We start from the raw sequence: 17,303 nt of genomic DNA, 5'->3' as shown, positions 1-17,303 counted from the left end.
GTGTGGCCTGGCTGGGCAGCGGGCCTCCTCAAGGGTCCATCAGTCTCTGCTTACCCACTGCTAGGATTTTAAGTGTGTGCTGACACACCAGGTGTTTACACCTGGGCTCTGGGGGTTGAACTCAGGTCCTTCTGCTTTCAAAGTAGGTACTTATGAGTGAGCTACGTCCCCAGGCTCTAGTGTGTGGTCTTTGAATCTACTGTGTGTATGGTTATTTCTTAGGCACCAACAGAAAACAAGCATGGTAGCAGTCAGTTATCACCTGTCTTGGCTACCTCTGTTAAGGAGCTGCCTTGTTCCTTCCGACTGTTGGAAATGAAACAGAAAGGTTCTTGTCGTTAAGGGGCTGGCTTTTGGGAAGTGAACTGGTTAATGATGTCTCTGATCTATCAGTATGTTAAGTCATTTACGAAGTCATCATTTGATAACATTGTTTGGTGGTGGAAGATGGTTGGGGGTGGGCCTAATTATATATCACTGGGAGTATATGCTTGGTTCTGGCTTCTCTCTGTCCATCCCTCTGCTTCCACTTATGCTACTTCTTCTCCATCATGGTCCTTGGCTTCACCATAGCAAAGGAGTTAGGCTCTCACGGATCGGGTCCTTTGAAATTGTGAACCAAACAGACCTTTCCTCCTTTTTAAGCTATGGATAGCAGGCATTTTGTCAGGCATTTTGTCATTGCAATACACAAGTAACTGACATACCTACTTCCTTTCCTTTCTCCCTTCCTTTGCTCCTTTTTTTCTCTCTCCATCCTTCCACTCATTCATCTCTTTCCATTCCTTCCACCATTCATCTCTTTTCAAAAAAAGTGTGAACAGTGGTGACCTCTCTGGAGAGGGAAAAGGAGATAAAGATTGGTCACATTCTGTGGCTAGAACCTTATCACTACTTAGCTGTGACAAGGAATTCTCTCCCTGTCCCTCCCTCTCTCCTCCCCTACCTTGTTCTCTCCCTCCCTTGTTCCCTTCCTTCCTTTATCTCTCCTTCTATCCCTTTGTCCCTCTCTCCTTTCTTTCCTTCATCCCTCCTTCCCTCCCTTTGTTCCTTCCTCCCCCTCTCCTTCCCTTCCTTCTTCCCTTCCTTCTTACCTCTCTCCCTCCCTCCCTTTTTCCCTCCCTCCCTCATTTCTTTCCTTTCTCCCTCTCTTTATATCTCCTTTTCTCCCTCCCTCCTTCCTTCCCTCTCTCCCATTCTCTCTGCTATTTTCTTATAGTTTCATGTTTGCAACAGTGCTAAAGAGATATTATAGAGCTCTTGTGTTCCCGTGCCTCTGCACATGACAATATTTCTGAACCAGAGTGATACATCTTAGAATCCATGACCTTATGTTTACCAAAATGTCCATCTACTTTATGCATACCATATACATTAGGTTCGTCCTTGGTGGCACACCTATTACTAAGTGTCTCTATAACTATCTGATAGTGTGTGTCCACCTTTGAAATATTGTAAAGAGAAGTTTCACTGCTCTGAAAATGTTCTGTACTCTGTCAATTCTTTCTTTTTTCTCCCACAGCCCCTGGCATCTTGATTTAGATTTTTCCAAAAGATGTCATAGAACAAAAATCAAAGTATGCAGACATTTCAGATTGGCTTCTCCACTTTGCAATATGCATTTGACATCCTTCTGCATCTTTTCATGGCTTGATAACTTCTGTTCACAGTGAATAATAGTCAATTATCTAGATTTGTCACAGTTTATCTATACACTAGCTGAAGAATACTTTTGTGGATTCTAAGTTAGGGAAATTCTTCATTAAAAGTTTGTACAAATGCCTGTTGCAGGCTTTGTGTGTGTGTGTGTGTGTGTGCGTGTGTAGAGACAAGTTCCCAACACTTTTGGCCAAGGTCAAGGCCAAGGCCAAGGCCAAGGTCTGGATGCTATGATCTGAGTATGTTTGGTTGGTAAGGAGCTAACAGATTGTCCTGCAAAGTAACTTCATTGTTGCACTCCAACCACCTACTGAGTGACTCCACATCCTGGCCAGGACCTGCTGGGTCACTGTTTGGGATTTTGGCATTCTAATGGGTGTATGTTGACATTCTGTTATAATTTTAATTTACAGTGACGTAAGACATGAGTATCTTTCCTCACTTCTCTTTCCTGAGACGACTGGCAGTGATGGAGTCTACTGAACACTTTCCTTTCTTCCCGTGGGGCTCAGAGATGTGGAATTTCTCTATTCTCCAGTAAAAATGCCACTAGGCAGTGAACACACATCAGAAAGCACGATGTTTTAAACTCCACAGAATCTCTTCACCTTTCACATACACTCTTGATTACATAGTGGTTAATTTTTTTTTTCTGGAACTGGAGTATTGCAGAGCTTATCGAATTCTAAGTGAAGGAAGAAATGTCCATGCATGATGAGTGAGGAAAAAGGTTCCTGGGTGCTCTCAGAAGAAGGTTCTCCATGGTCTCCTGCCACAGAGGAGAGCAGAGGATGGGACAGTTCGGGACCCCCATTGCTACAACTGTTCCATGGGCTTGAGGAATCGGCTGAGTGGTTATTGTCTGCTCACATCTTCCCACCCATTCTCTCTGGTCACGCCAGAGTGCAAGGTCAGGTGCTGCAATCACACATGCAGTTGATGTCAGAAATCAGCCACATTCTGTCTCTTGGGATAGACAAATACAACCAGACAATTGGATTGGTTAACGGGACTTTTGTGTCAATGGAGGATGGCAAGAAATTACGCCCATTCTCTTTTCAAGTGAAATATTACTCCCCTATTGTACAGCTCCAAAAATTTCAAAGTTACAAAGTATGCAGAGCCCTGGAGATGGTATAATTTAGTAGGCTGCACCATTTTGTAATCTAGCCGTAAAAATAACAGTGGCGAGGCTTTGTGAAAATGACTTAACTCGTGCTGCGAACGATGCCCTTGCTTCCCAGAGACCCCGGGCAATTGAGGATGGCTGGGGCTTGGTTTTCTCATTTCTCTTTTTCCAAGTTTGCATAGGGAGCTTATAGACAACACATCTACAGAAGTGTTTGTGGCCAGTCCACAGCTCTTCTGCTTAAAGTGAAAGCCTGGGGGGCCCTCATGGTTAGCACATTGAAAGCAGGCATTGTAAAAAGACTTAGCTCACACTAAAGCTTAGTCATATATTTTTCTTGTCCATAAATACAGTTTTTGTTTCAAAAAGCATCAAGTATAGTGGATTGAACAAACATATTTATAGCTGCTTCCTCCATCCATTGTATAAGATGGAGATAACTATAGACTTACAAGGAGACAGAGAATGGTAGAGCAGGCTCAGGATAACTACTGCAGTGTAGACGTTCCACAGTAAATGGATGTGATCACAAATTTTTCAAACAAGCTAAATCTAAAGCTAAGCTACCCCAAAAAGAAACATAGACACAGGCTATATGAATAACAGATCCGAGGAGGCCCCAGAAACTGGAGTGAGAAGGACTTTCTACCCTTAGATGGCCAAGGACTATTCCAGGTATGGCCAAGCAGGACTATTCAAAGTCTTTCCAATGAAATAATTAGAACCTTTTGGACCTTAGGTCCTCCCCTTCTCTCACAGTAAAGATTCCTTCATTGTAGATCACAAAGCCACATTCTTTGGTCTGAAGACACTGAAGAATGATCTTGGATAAGGGGATAGCAGCCTCCACTAATGGAAGAGCCTCAGAGAAAACAGGAATCCAGTGAGCATCATATTGAACATCCACTCCATGGCCTGTCTTCTCACCAGTCCAGGCAAAGACAGACAGACCTCTGAGACCGCCCCTCACCCCCACACTATGGTAGGCTGACTATGGATGGTGGCTTCCAGGCCAAGGAGATCATAGTCCCTGGGGTCTAAGATGGGTTGTTCCTTAGCTGTATGGCTTTGTCTGGTTAGTTAGTCTTGGTAGCTCTCATCTGGAGTTCTGGTGAGGAGAGCCTTCAGTGTATAGTTGCTAAAAAGCAAAGTGAGGTGGTAGGTGTGAAGACTCTGAGGAGAGATGCAACTATTTCTGAAATAATCTCTGAGAGACCTTGTAGAGACATTTCAGTGTTTCTGCCAAGAGTCTATTTTTTTTTATCTGACTCTTTAGATGTCAGTCCAATAGCTAGCATAATTCATAATTGAGAGACTTTTCTAACCCTTCCCTCCTAGCTCAGTGTTAGTCACAGTTTGAACCAGGTTAGATAATTTCCTTCAAGCTAGTTTCAAATCAGTCTAATAGCCTTCTCTTTTTAATATTTCTTTCTAGCTCAAGCATTCCTGAGTACTTTCCCAAAGATATAGCACTGGTTTGCAAACACATTTTATGCGCTACTTGACTGTACGCTCTTGCTAGTCACCCATCTTTCAGAGGCTCCAAGAAAACTCACAATTACTGAATGAACACCATTGATTTCTATATCTTGAGGAATGTCAATCTAAATTAAAATATTCCAAGTCTCACCATAGCCTAACAGATTTCCTAATTAACCTGTGAATACTGTCAATCTGCTAATACGGTTCTCTTGTTCCTTTAGAAACAAGTTCTATAAAATTTCTTATATTTACTCTTTCAGTTTGAGAACTAAGGCATCCCTCGGGATACCCCAAACTTCCTGTCAAAAGTAGATAACGTGAATTAGTATACTCAATGGGATAATGGTTATTTTTGGTTCTAGAATCTCTTCTTCCTTTCCTTTCCTTTCCTTTCCTTTCCTTTCCTTTCCTTTCCTTTCCTTTCCTTTCCTTTCCTTTCCTTTCCTTTCCTTTCCTTTCCTTTCCCTTTCTTTTCCTGCCTTTCCTTTCTTTCCTTCCCCTCCTCCTCTTCTTCCTCCTCCTTCTCTTCTTCTTTCTTTTTCTCCTTCCTTCTCCTCCATGGCTTATCCTTTCTGTAGTGTCTCTTGTCTGTCTTCATAGAATCCTTGGGGTGAGGTGGATTCTTGAGGGTCCAGGAGCCTGTAGGCAATAGTTTCCATGGTAGAATTTGTTATAGTGGGTCTTTTATCCCTCAGACTGGCCCCCAGGGCACAGGATTGGATTGATGGTGAACTCATTACATGGAACAGGCTAACTTATATCTACTTGTGTGATTTTTTCTCTGGTCTTTCCTTCCTCAAGGGGTCATCAGGGCCAGCTTTGATTTCACCATCTCACATTTATTTTCTTTTAATCATTTATTATATTTCTAGATTCATCTATGTTATAACACACAATTATAATAGGTTTTTTACTGCTGGGTGTCATACTCAGGAGATATAGTACAACTTATCACCTGTTTGTTTTCCTTTGAAAACATGGTGGGCAACTTTACCATGGTCAACTGACAAAATTCTAGGAACAGGGGTGGTCAAAATGGGTCTTCAATGCCTTTCATATTTTCCCCATCCTGCTCGGCACACTGTACAGTACAACACATCTGTATTGAACTAACACTGTAAGTGACAGGTAAAACCTAGGTCAACTTCAGTCATATTTCCACTTGGGCACTGAGGTAGAACACTGCCTCATCCTGGCTCAGTAGAAGGGGTACCAGGATAAAGACCATTAACCAATGACCAATGTCTGTGCAGCTGTGCAGTGAGGGTCTCAGAAGTCACTTCTCAACACCCCAGCTTTCCTCTTGGACTTTTAGGAACCAACCAGATCCATGAGTACAGTTGATAAACAAATGAAGTAAACTTTGTATTGTGGAAGTTCAGGTTTTCTCTGGCCTGGGGGTGAGTCTTGAGTGGTGATCTTTGGCACTGAAAATGATACAATGTTCCTTCTACACACATACTTTTAAAGTTGATTAATTTACATTCTTATCACTGCCTCTCCTCCTCCCCGTCCCCCTTCATCAGAGTCCTTCTCTACTTCTCTGAGAGAGTAGAGCTTCCACCCTGAGTATCTCCCCACCCGGACACATCAAGTCTTTGCAGGTCTAGGCAAATCCTTTCCCACAGAGGCCAGATAAGGTAGCCTAGTTAGGAGAATGGGATTCATAGGCAGGCAACAGATTTAGGGACAGCTCCTACTCCGGTTGTTGGGGGAACCCGCATGAAGACTGAGATGCACAGCTGCTACATATGACACACATTCTCACAGTGCTCTTGTTTTATTATTTCTTTTGATAGAGGCTTACTCTGTAGCCCAGGCTGGTCTTGAACGTGTGGCATTCCTCTTGCCTTTAGCCTCTGATCACTGGGGTTGCAGGAATGAGCTACCATGCCTGGCTCCGTTCTGTGTTAAATAGTGTAAAAACACACTATTTCTCAGGAAAACAACTTCACAAATGCTGTTGCCTTTTCATGCCTAAGGTTGAACATAAATTTCATTTTTTAAGAATTTCATTCTACGGTGGTGGCACACGCCTTTAATCCCAGCACTTGGGAGGCAGAGGCAGGCGGATTTCTGAGTTCGAGAGTTTGAGGCTAGCCTGGTCTACAGAGTGAGTTCCAGGACTGCCAGGGCTACAGAGAGAAACCCTGTCTCGAAAAACCAAACAAAACCAAAAAAAAAAAAAAAAAAGAATTTCATTCTATTTGCTATGTGTCTATGTGTGTGTGTGTCTATGTGTGTCACACGTGTGAGCACATGGCATGGTACAAGTATGGAGGTCAGAGGACAATTGCAGGAGTCTGTTCTCTTTTGTTACCATATGGGGCTTGGGGACCCAGCTCAAGAACTTCTCTGTCAGACTCGGCAGCAGGGATCTCCTTGTGCTGAGCTATCTTGGTGGCCCAAATGCAGATTTTCTGTTTACAAATGTATCTTTCAGTTGTTAATTGGACTTCTCTGACACAGTAATGCGTTTTTGAAGTTCTCTAGCTGGTTAAATGTAAAATGATGAAAATTTAATTAGAATATTTTTGGACAAATCTTTTCATGGGGAACTTTTTCAAAATTATACGTTTATAATTCAAAAACAAAACTCTCTTCTTTAAAGTCTAATGTTTGTAGCAACGCTGCTTTGGAGGGCTGGGATGACTGTCACTCCAGTGTGCTTCAGACCTGTGGGATCTGCACTGGCTCATCCGAGGAGACTGCATGCTCTCTCTGTAGATGCTGGGGGCCCTTTCTATGGGTGCTTGGAGTCCCAGCCTGTCTAGTAAGTGGGGGGTGGGGTGGGGGAAGCCCAGGAAGCTATTGTTCACAAGACCTTCCAGGGGACAGATACACGCTCCAGGTTCCCCAGCTATGTGAGTACGGGGTACAGAGTCTCTTATCTGGAAAACCACTTGGTGTAAGTAGCAACTGCATCCCTGCCAGCAAAGACATGCTTGGTTCTCAGTTCTCAGTTTATGGTAACACTTAAAAATGACACTCATATACCTAAAACTTCTATTATTAGGGGTCAATCTTTTGCTCTTTTTTTTTAATGCAATTATTTCATACTATTTAGATCGCTGAAATTTTCCAAGATCCTCTGCTGTTCAGCACCAGGAATCCGTTTCCCAAAGACACCCAGGTCTTAGCACAGGGCAGAACGGCCCATGCACATGCTTTCTTCTTCGAGATACCTGCTAGAGAATGCAGCTGCTCGGGGTTTGTGGGTTAGCCGAGCAGAGCTTCCTTGCTTACCTACATCTCCAAAGACAGGATGCACCTAAACACCTCTCTTCTTCTAGGAGCGAATGAAGAGAAACAGAACCTTATCTCTTCCAACCTGTACCAGAGCCAGGCCAAAGTCCATGACAATCCCTTTGTATCCATCTCCCAAGTCTAGTATGTCTATGGTAGCAGGAAGATTCAGGAGTATACAGGCATCTGAAAAGCTGAGTCTGACTTAGAGGCACAAACTCAGAATCCCGGCTACATAGTAGTAGGATGCTTGCCTAGCAGGTATGAGGTCCTACATTCAACCTCTTGTACCAGACCCCTTCTCCCGCCACCATGCCATCTATGTTTTAGCATGTGGCAATTTTTGTAATTGTATCATCTATAGAGCGAAGGAATGAAAGGTTTGGCCTTGGCCTCCTGATACATTGATCCTCTGCTGTTATTGATGTTATTTGGCCAGAATTACTTGGAAGTCAACCCAAATTCCAGCTATTTGAGAGACACGAATGCTACCATAATAATATTACTGACTGAATTCTTTTTTTTATCAGTATGATTTGATAGGCGTTGGTCTGTCCCCTTATCAGTGTGAGCCTGTAATAATAGAAAAACACTGACAGCATCAATCATAAGGCAGGCATTGATTGGTTCAACATCCAGTTGAATTGTTGGTCCTTATCCATCTCCAATTCTGGTTGTAAAAAGGGAAGAGTAACAAACATTCAAATATGATGTGAATCTCTGAGTCCCCAAAGATTTCAAATTTGAACTGCTTTGTAAACTTTAATAACCCTTTTTACTCCACTTAAAATTGTCTGTGGGACTTCTTTCTGTTATGCGTGTTTACCAGGAGTCGTTCCTTTTATTCACAGGTAATATTCTGCTGTTTGAATTGCCACAATTTATCTGACCAGTGTCTGCCAGTTCTCTGAATTCTTTATCATGTTAGTGACAACGAACAGAGCTGCTGCGTGCATTTGTGTATAGGTTTTGTGTGGTCATACATTTTTGTTACTATTGATAAAAACCTGGCAGTGGAACAGCTGTGTGGCACAGCAAGTGCACATGTCACTTATGAAGTGTAAAGCAGCTGTCAAAACTGGCTGGACCACTAGCTGCCTCCTCTTTAGCAGTGTGGCAGAGTTCTATAGGCATTTGAAATGGTTTCCAACAGAATTTAGACAAAAGGGACAAGGTGTTTGTTATAGGAATAATAGACTTAGTTACTCTGTGGTCGGTAGCTACAGCTGATGGTCAGTGCGCTCTCACACAGCCTCTGAATGACCTTTGTCACTGCTGTGTGCTGAAAATGTTGTCACTAAGAGCTGCTGGAAGATGCCAGGCTGGGTCTTCTTAATCTTTGTTGTCTCAGATCCCAGAAGATCTAGTCTACAGTGGCTCTCCACATACATTGATGGTCTCAACAGGCATCGCTAGTGGATAAGGATGGGTGGACCCAACAGCAGACATCACTAGTGGATGAGGATGGGTGGACCCAGCAGCAGGCATCACTAGTGGATGAGGATGGATAGACAGGCATCACTAGTGGATGAGGATGGGTGGACCCAGCAGCAAGCATCAGTAATGAATGAGGTACCACTAGAGTTCCTTTGCTTCTTGTTTTCTATGGCAAAGGTACCAATGGTAATGCATATTACCCAATAACATAGTCATTGTGGCAAATAACAAAATAATGGTTGTTGGAAGGCTATTAATGGAGGGTTGGAAGGTTGGTGAGATGGCTCAGCAGGTACCAATGCTTGTCAGGCAAGCCTGATGACCTGAGTTTACTCTCTGGGACCCACATAAAAGGGACAAGGAGAAGATTGCCTCCAGGAGTTGTTTTCTGACATCCATATTGCTTCATGGTGTGGAGAAGTGCACATACACACATGCACACACACACATGTGCAGACACACACATCCACACACAGACACACATATACACACAGAGAAACACACATGCATACACACATATTGATACATACACACACATACACACATAGATACACACATACACACATATGCATAGACACAAATACACACACACATATACACATACAGACCCACCCACACACAAGTAAGAAAAACATTGAAAATCATAAAAGCTAAACATACCATGGTGAGACAAAAGTATACACCGGCTAACTTTGACTGTGAACTTCTTTGGATTTAGAACTTCTCAGGAGACAAATGTCTGGACCTATCTTCGAGGTTCCTTCCTGAAAGGGTTAGCTGAGAAGATCCACCCCAGGAAGAAAAAAGCCAATTGAGTGCCAGCTCCATCACTCTTTGCTTCCTGACTTGTTGGGGTGTGAGGAGCCCCAGACACACAAGCATCCTACTGCCGAGCTTTCCTGGTCATGAGGGACTTCACCTCTCAAAACATCAGCCACAAGAGACCTTCTCTCTGACGATGCTTATGGTTGCAATAATGACAAAAGTATCTTGTACACAGACAGGAGAGATTTGTGGGTTACATCATACCTACTACATTTGGGGGTTGGGAGTCAGGTCCTGTGGTTCTTAGATGCTGTCTAATTTCCTCTTTGGATGGAGTACAGCGAGCCCTGAAGGTGTCTACTGAAGGTGTCTAACCAGTCCAGCACTCTTGCTTCTTCCTGCCAGCCATCTTGATTCTAACTCCCACAAATCCCCTGTTGCTTTTCTTTGTTATGATTTTGATGCTAGACGTGGAACAACCATGTGAAGAAAGTGTGTGTGTGTGTGTCTTATTCCTGAAGCCATTAGCCACTGGGCTCTCCTGTAGAGATTTCTCCATTTAGCAGGCAAAGCCACATTCTTCCTCCCTCCATCCCCTCCTCTCCCGTCTCCTCCTTCTTCCCTCTCTGCCTTTCTCCTTTCCTGTCTTCCATCCCCATTTCTACCCTGAGGACAAATTCAGGTCCTCTTGAGTTTGAACCACCACAGATCAATTGGCTCTAGCACAAGTATTTTGTGGTTGTGAGTGGGATGTTTCTATGGATTCTGTCTGTGCCCGGGAACAGTCCCTTCTCTTCAGGTGTGTACTTTGTTCTTCTTTGAAATGCGTTTCCGGGTGCCGCTGCTATCCTCCAAACATCCTCATTCTGCAAACCCAGACTGGATCAGGCCGGAGCGTTTATTTATGCTCGTTTAAAGCTGAAGCGAATCTCATTGCCTATTTGGCACATGATCACAATACAGAACGTAGAAACAAGTGCAGACTGCCCCAGGAAGGGGCGATGTGGAGCTGGGGGTGGTTCACAGCCCAAAAAGAGGCCACCTGATTGAAGAGGAAAGAGGGAGTACTCTAGAGGTGTCTGGGGCTGTAGTGGGAGGCTGGGGTTCGGGACGACTCTTAGCTCCGTGAATTTGTGGATAATGTGTTTACACTGAGCTGTAGGTACCTCAAACAGCAGTCTTCAGACTGGTCAGCTAACGATTTGTTTTCTATTAGCTGCACCTGCTTCATGTTTCTTTTTATCTCCTTTCCTGCCCATTGTTTTGATTTTGACAATTATCCCCAGGTATTCCCCCCACCAGCTCTTAGATTATGAATCCCTTTACTGGCCACTAGGGCTTAAGGGTTGTGGCAGCATTTAATGTAGCACCGTAGTACATTTCTTTCTGGATGGTGCTTGAACCTTAAAAAGTTATCTCTGAACCGGGCATAGTGCACACACACACCTCTAATCTCAGCACTTGGGAAACAGAGGCAGGTGAATGTCTGTGAGTTCAAGGACAGCCTGATCTACATAGTGAATTACAGGATAGCCAAAAATACATAGTGAGATCCTGGATTGGAAATAAACAAAACTAAAAAAACACAAACAAAAATCTCAAAACAGCTACCATTTTGTGGATGCCGCTGGACAGAGATCATCTGTGGGTCGGAGAGTTAGGATTCGAGCTTCAGCCTTTAGAACCCAGGATCTCGAAATGCATGGCAATTCCTGTCCGTTGGTCTGTAAGGTTTATGTAGGTAAACCTTGGAAACAATGGGAACAAGACTGACTTAGAACGGGCTTTTGGCTGTTATGGTCTCACTCTGAAGTGCGGGCTTTGCTTGCGTTGAATTTGAGGATCCCCAGAGGCTGCAGATGCTGTCTGCGAGCTAGACGGAACAACATCACGTGGCTGCCCTGTAAATGGAACTGTCCAATGGCGATTAAGAAGTCGAAATCCTAGCCCGCCTCCCTCTAGGGGTTGTAGCCCTCAAGATGATTACTGCAAGAGGAGTCCCCCCAACTCAGCACAGATCTCCAAGAAGGAGAAGCTTCTCCCGAAGCCGGAGCATCTCAGGAGAAGAGAAAGGTCTCTGTCTCGTGAGAGAAATCTCAAGCTGTCTAGATCCTTCTCCAGGTCTTGTAGCCAATTGAGGTCAAATAGAAGGAAAGAGCCCAGTTTGCAAAAGAAGCGGTGTCCAGGAAATAACTTCATTTGACAAGGAGTGTGTACAGGAAATTAAAGTTTTGTGTGAGACTTCATAAGCTTGGTGCATTTTAAAGATGTTTTAGCCGTTCAAATTTGTTTTGTGTCTCAGAACAGTGACGCGCAGAACATGTACTTCTCTATGGTTTCAAATGGATCATAGGAGGCATGTGATATCAAGAATTGTTACTTTACAATGTTCTTTTAAGCAAGATTGAGTTTGCTTTGCACTTTAGTTTTTCATAGACTGACATAAACCTAGATCCTGCCCAGTAGAAGTGCGATGTCCTAATGATCTAGAGGGGGTTGAATAAAGCTGTTGTTCCTTCAGTAGCTGAGACGCAGTGTGGAACTGTGGGTGAATTGATAAGCAGTCTTTAAAAGCTGCTGTGAACACAAGCCAACAGGGAAAGGGTAGGAACGGCACTCGGAAGGTTTTCAAAGCGGTTCCTTCCTGGTTGCCATATGTGGATGCAGAGCTGTTGTAACATCTTTATTTGGAAATGTAAAACTAAGATACCAGTGTCTTACCAGTTTAAGGGTACATTGTAGAGCTGAACTTCTCAGTTACTGTGCAAGATTTTTTTTTTATGCCAATGTTTGTAATATGTTTGTGAGAATCCTTGGGATTAAAGTTTTGGTTACAGAACAAAACAAACCAAAACCCCAAAACCAAAGCCAACCAACCAAACAATAATATAGTTTAATTTCTATTAGAAAAATGAAAGAAATATCATTGTTATTTTAAAGTAATTTTTATATTTACTTGTATAGTGCTCATTTTCTTTCTTCTTATTTTATTATTATTAATCAATAATAATTATTATTTTGTTTATGTGAGATAAGTTTTATGGTTGTCCCCAGAAACCTGAGATAGCTACATTGTAACCTTTGGACATCATGAACGTTTTGGGTGGTATGACAGAAAGGAATTAAGATTCTAGAAGGAATTCTGGGCTGGGCCCAGGGAACTCATTAGAGAGGTAGAGGAGAAGAAGTCAAGAAAGGTCAGCTTGAGAAAGACTCCACCCAGCACAGCTGAAGTTAAAGATGGAGCGAGCCTGATCTAGGGAGAGGCTCCAGCTGGATGGGTGGGACCTGTTCTCTTAGAGCCTCCTGAAGGCAGTGCAGTCCTGCAGACATCTTGATCTTCGGCCTATAGGACTGTGGGAAGCAACAGCCAATAATAACAAGCACCTGCTGTTTGAAGCTGGACGCTGGGTTAGTCTGTTGTAGCAGCAGCAGGGAACTGATACATCCTGGCTTTTTCTCCTGGCTGGTTTTAGTAAGCCCCTGAAGCACACATCTGGTGATGGTGAGTTTTGCAGATCTTGTTGGTTGGAGAACGTCTTCACGAAGCCCTCACTTTTCTTGTTTGCATTCTACAGGCCCTGCTTATTATTTCCTTCTGCTTGTTCCTATTGGGATTAATTTGATTTCTTGTCAAGTTTTCTAAGGTATTTACTCAGTTTCTGATTTGAGAGCATTCTTTTTTTCTTTCTTAACATAAGCATTGTAATTTTTTTTTATAACACAGTGATTGCGTTCTGATATGGGATGTTTTCACGCTCACTCAATTTAAAAGATTTTCTAATTTTCTCAAGACTCTGTATCTGAATCACAGATTACTTAGAAGTATATTACTTATTTACAAATACTTGGGTGCTCTCCAGAAATATTTCTGATATTGATCTCTAGTTTAATTCTGCTTTATTTTGAGTATGCATGCTTTGTAGATTCATTTTCTTCTAAATTTAAGTTGGTGAAGTATTTTTGTTGTTGTTGTTTGTTTTTTGTCCAAATGAGGCCTATTTCAGTGGATGTTCTATATATATCTGCAAGTTACATAATTCTGTTTTTGGGTAGAATGTTTTGTTAATATCAATTGATATACATATATATATATATATATATATATATATATATATATATGGTCTTATCAGCTTTTTGTTTGACTGTTTGTTGGTTGTCAAGAGAAGAAAGTTGAAGTCGCCGGTAAAAATGGTAGAGTTATAGATTTCTCTTGATTTGGCTTGCTTTTGCCTTATGTAATTTGAAGTTTTTCTGCAGGTTGCATACATGTTTAGAGTTGTGTGGCCTTCTTAGAGGATGAACTCCAATACCATTATACAATGCTCCTTTTATCCCTAGTATCATTGAATCAGGGTAAGACTGAGGTACCAATACTGTTTCTCTTGGCCAGTGCTTGCATAGTATACCTTTTAAAATATTCTTATTATCCGTCTTTGTCTCTCTATCTAAAGAGGTTTCTTATAAACAGCAGGGTCATACCATATCATTTATCTACATTTCCAATTATTGTCTGTGTTGCATTCTCCCTAGCAATGAACGAGGGATCTGTGGCCTATTTCTTCTCCATTTTGTGAGATTGTTTGAATTTTCACGTATACTGTTTTGGGGGCGGGGCCTGGGGAGTTTTTCTAAGATTTAGTCTTCTTCATAATCTTATACTTGGGGATTAAGTCTATAGTCTTTAGGTTTATGTTTTGTTGGGCATAAGCTTAGGAACAGCATCTTCCACCATCTCCTTAGAAATAGCCTCTTAGTCAGAAGAGAGTCCAGGCACAGAAACAGAACCATCAGAAGGTGCACTGACACATCCGTGCACACTGACAGGTTCACAGATTCGTCCCAGGTATTATTCCTGGGCTGGTTCAGTGCTCGGGGGAGGTTGAATCAACAAGACAGACAGACCAGAAGAGAAAACTGACACCTGCCTGGATGGGTCAAGTGCTGGCTAGTTTTCTTGTCAAGTTGATACAATCTAGCGTCATATGGAAGGGGGAAACTTCAACTGAGAAATGCCTCCATCAGTGTGTCTGCTGGCAAGTGTGTGGTGCATTTTCTTGATTAGTAATTTCTGTGGAAGGGTCCAGCTCACAGTGGGCAATCTCACACCTCAGCAGGTGGTCCTGGGCTAGCTAAGAAAGCAAGCTGAGGAAGCTGTGGCTCTGTTCTTCTGCATCACTTCCTGACTCCCGGTTCCTGCCTTGAGTTTCTGCCCTAGTTTGCTCAGTGATGGACAACGAAAATATCAGCCAAACAAACTGCTTTCTTTCCAAGTTTCTTTTGCTCAGAATGTTCTATCACAGAGGCAGAAATCAAGCCAGGACACTGGCAACCCTTGACATCTCTTATTGCCTCCAAAGCTTTGTCTTTGGTGGCAGTGTCTTATAGCAGAGGCTCACATCTGCCAATGTGGAGTTAAAAATCCATGTTACCTAAGGGATGAAGATGCTAGAAAAGGAAAACCAACAGGACTATGTTGATGCTTTATGGCAAACCACCTGGTGGGTGGATGATAAATTATTTGAGTGTCAAGAACATCCTGTGACACTGATCTTCTGAGTGTAGAGAGGATAATGAACAGTACAACAGCTACTTCTGCCCTGTGAATCTACCACCAAATGTCTCTCGCAACACACAACAGTCTGAATCTAGACATGGGTTAAAACTAGTGAAAGTGGCTCCAGCCTGGCTCAGGCTGCATACTGCAGACTCACCTGAGAATCTCAGTCTTCTCCTCCAGTGACAAACCCCAGACCTTTTCTTGATGTGCACTGTCCTTTGTGCTTTATCTCAAACTTTAAACCCCTTTATGCTTTTAGATCTCTGGTCTTTGTGTTTTCTGGATATTTTCTTATCAACTCTTTTCCTTTTTGCTAAATCTCTCTTTAACCTCTTGAATCTGGCCGTTAAGCCCGTCTACCGATCTTGCATTTTAATTACTTTTCTGTGAAGAATTCTTCATTCCTTTTGCAGTTTCATGTTCTCAGCTGAAATTGTCTATATTCTCACTAATTTCTCTGACTGTATTAATCATAGCTACTTCCATACCCGTGTCGTGTGATGTTAACATCTGGATCCTTTTGTTTCCCCATTCTTGTTTCTTTATTGATTGATTTGTCTTGTTATTTCTTTTAACATTTTAATTGATTGTTAATGAATTTCACATCATGCACCCCAGTCCACTCATCTCCCTTCAGATCCACCCTCTGCTCTTGCAGCTGTCCCCCCAAAAGAAAAAGAAGCAAACAATAAAAACAAACAAACAAAAACTTATCCTGGAAGTACGTGTACTATACTACTATGCTATGCTATGCTATGCTATGCTATGCTATGCTATGCTATGCTATGCTATGCTATGCTATGCTATACTATGCTATAGCTACTTCATAGGTAGAGAGATGTAGGCTGCATTACTCCTGAATATCATAAGCAACCGAAGAAGTGGCATTAACTCTTCCTGTTTGCAAATACCCTTTTCCATTCCTTCTTCCATGACTAATAACTCATGATTCCCTAATGGCCTTAGCTCCTCGAATAAACAACTGGGACTCTCAGGACTAGCATAGGTGTGGGGTTCCCTGGCAAGGTGTACATGGAGGTCTGACCGATAACCCTGGTCCCAAAAGTAACAATGTATCAGGCCTGTCTGGGCTTGGTTTTGCAACACCAATGAATTTGGGTACAAATTAACCCAGAGGTGAGGAGATCTGTATGGGGTCAGCATGCATGAGCCTTGATGTTCTCTATTGGGTCAGCATACTTGAGCCTCGATGTCCCCAGCAGAATCAGCCAGCAGAACTGGGAAGTAGACTCATCCATGACTTTGCCGTTATCATTATTTTGTAGTTTCTGGATGTTCCCCAAGGACATCAATAACAGGTCACAGCTGGGCCTAAGGCATGAGGAATGGCCAATTTGGGACTTCATTTTCTACATCAATTTGTTATGCACACGCGTACGAACCTTTCATGATCTTCGTTTCTCTACCTGTGCAATGGGTATCACATCAGTTGACTTTTCGAGTTTTACAATAGCCATGGCACCACCCATTAGCTTATTTCATTATTATGAGAACTTCCTGTGGAAATAACGATAAAGATGTTCTGGCAGCCTCTGTTGGTCAGTCATCACCTTTCTGCCATCACCTGTTTTGGGATGGTCCTCTGATCAATTCTTATCAAACCCTACAAGGTAAGGGCTACTGGTGTCCCGCTTCAGGGTGAAATGAAACTTGCTGAAGGTTTAGAATGGGGACGGTGGAGAGGGCATAGCTGGAAGAGGACTTGCCACACACAGAGAGGTTCAAAATGAATTGTACAAGGTACTACAGAGAATGGTAGGCTCAGGAGAATATATTAAGGCGAGTATCAGTACAACTCAAAGGCATGTATTTTTCAGTGCTACATATCAAATCCAGGACTTGGCAAATGCTAGTTAGGTGCATCATTACTTGGCCTTAACCGTGTGTGTGTGTGCTTATGTGCGCGTGCTTATGTGCGCATGCACGCACGTGTGCATGCATAGGCACGTGCTGTAGCATGCGTGTGTATCAGAAGACAGTTTGGATAATCTCAGGTGTGGTCCT

General features: G+C 42.7%; 1 pseudogene; it reads left to right on the top strand.

Moving 5' to 3' along the window:
• Positions 1-11,416: 11,416 nt before the first annotated feature.
• LOC114618585 lies at positions 11,417-11,921 on the top strand (annotated as a pseudogene).
• Positions 11,922-17,303: the final 5,382 nt, after the last annotated feature.

This window comes from Grammomys surdaster, unplaced genomic scaffold (assembly GCF_004785775.1).
Source record: "Grammomys surdaster isolate TR1022 unplaced genomic scaffold, NIH_TR_1.0 143, whole genome shotgun sequence".
NCBI lineage: Eukaryota > Metazoa > Chordata > Mammalia > Rodentia > Muridae > Grammomys > Grammomys surdaster.
This window is presented reverse-complemented; position numbering and strand designations above follow the sequence as displayed.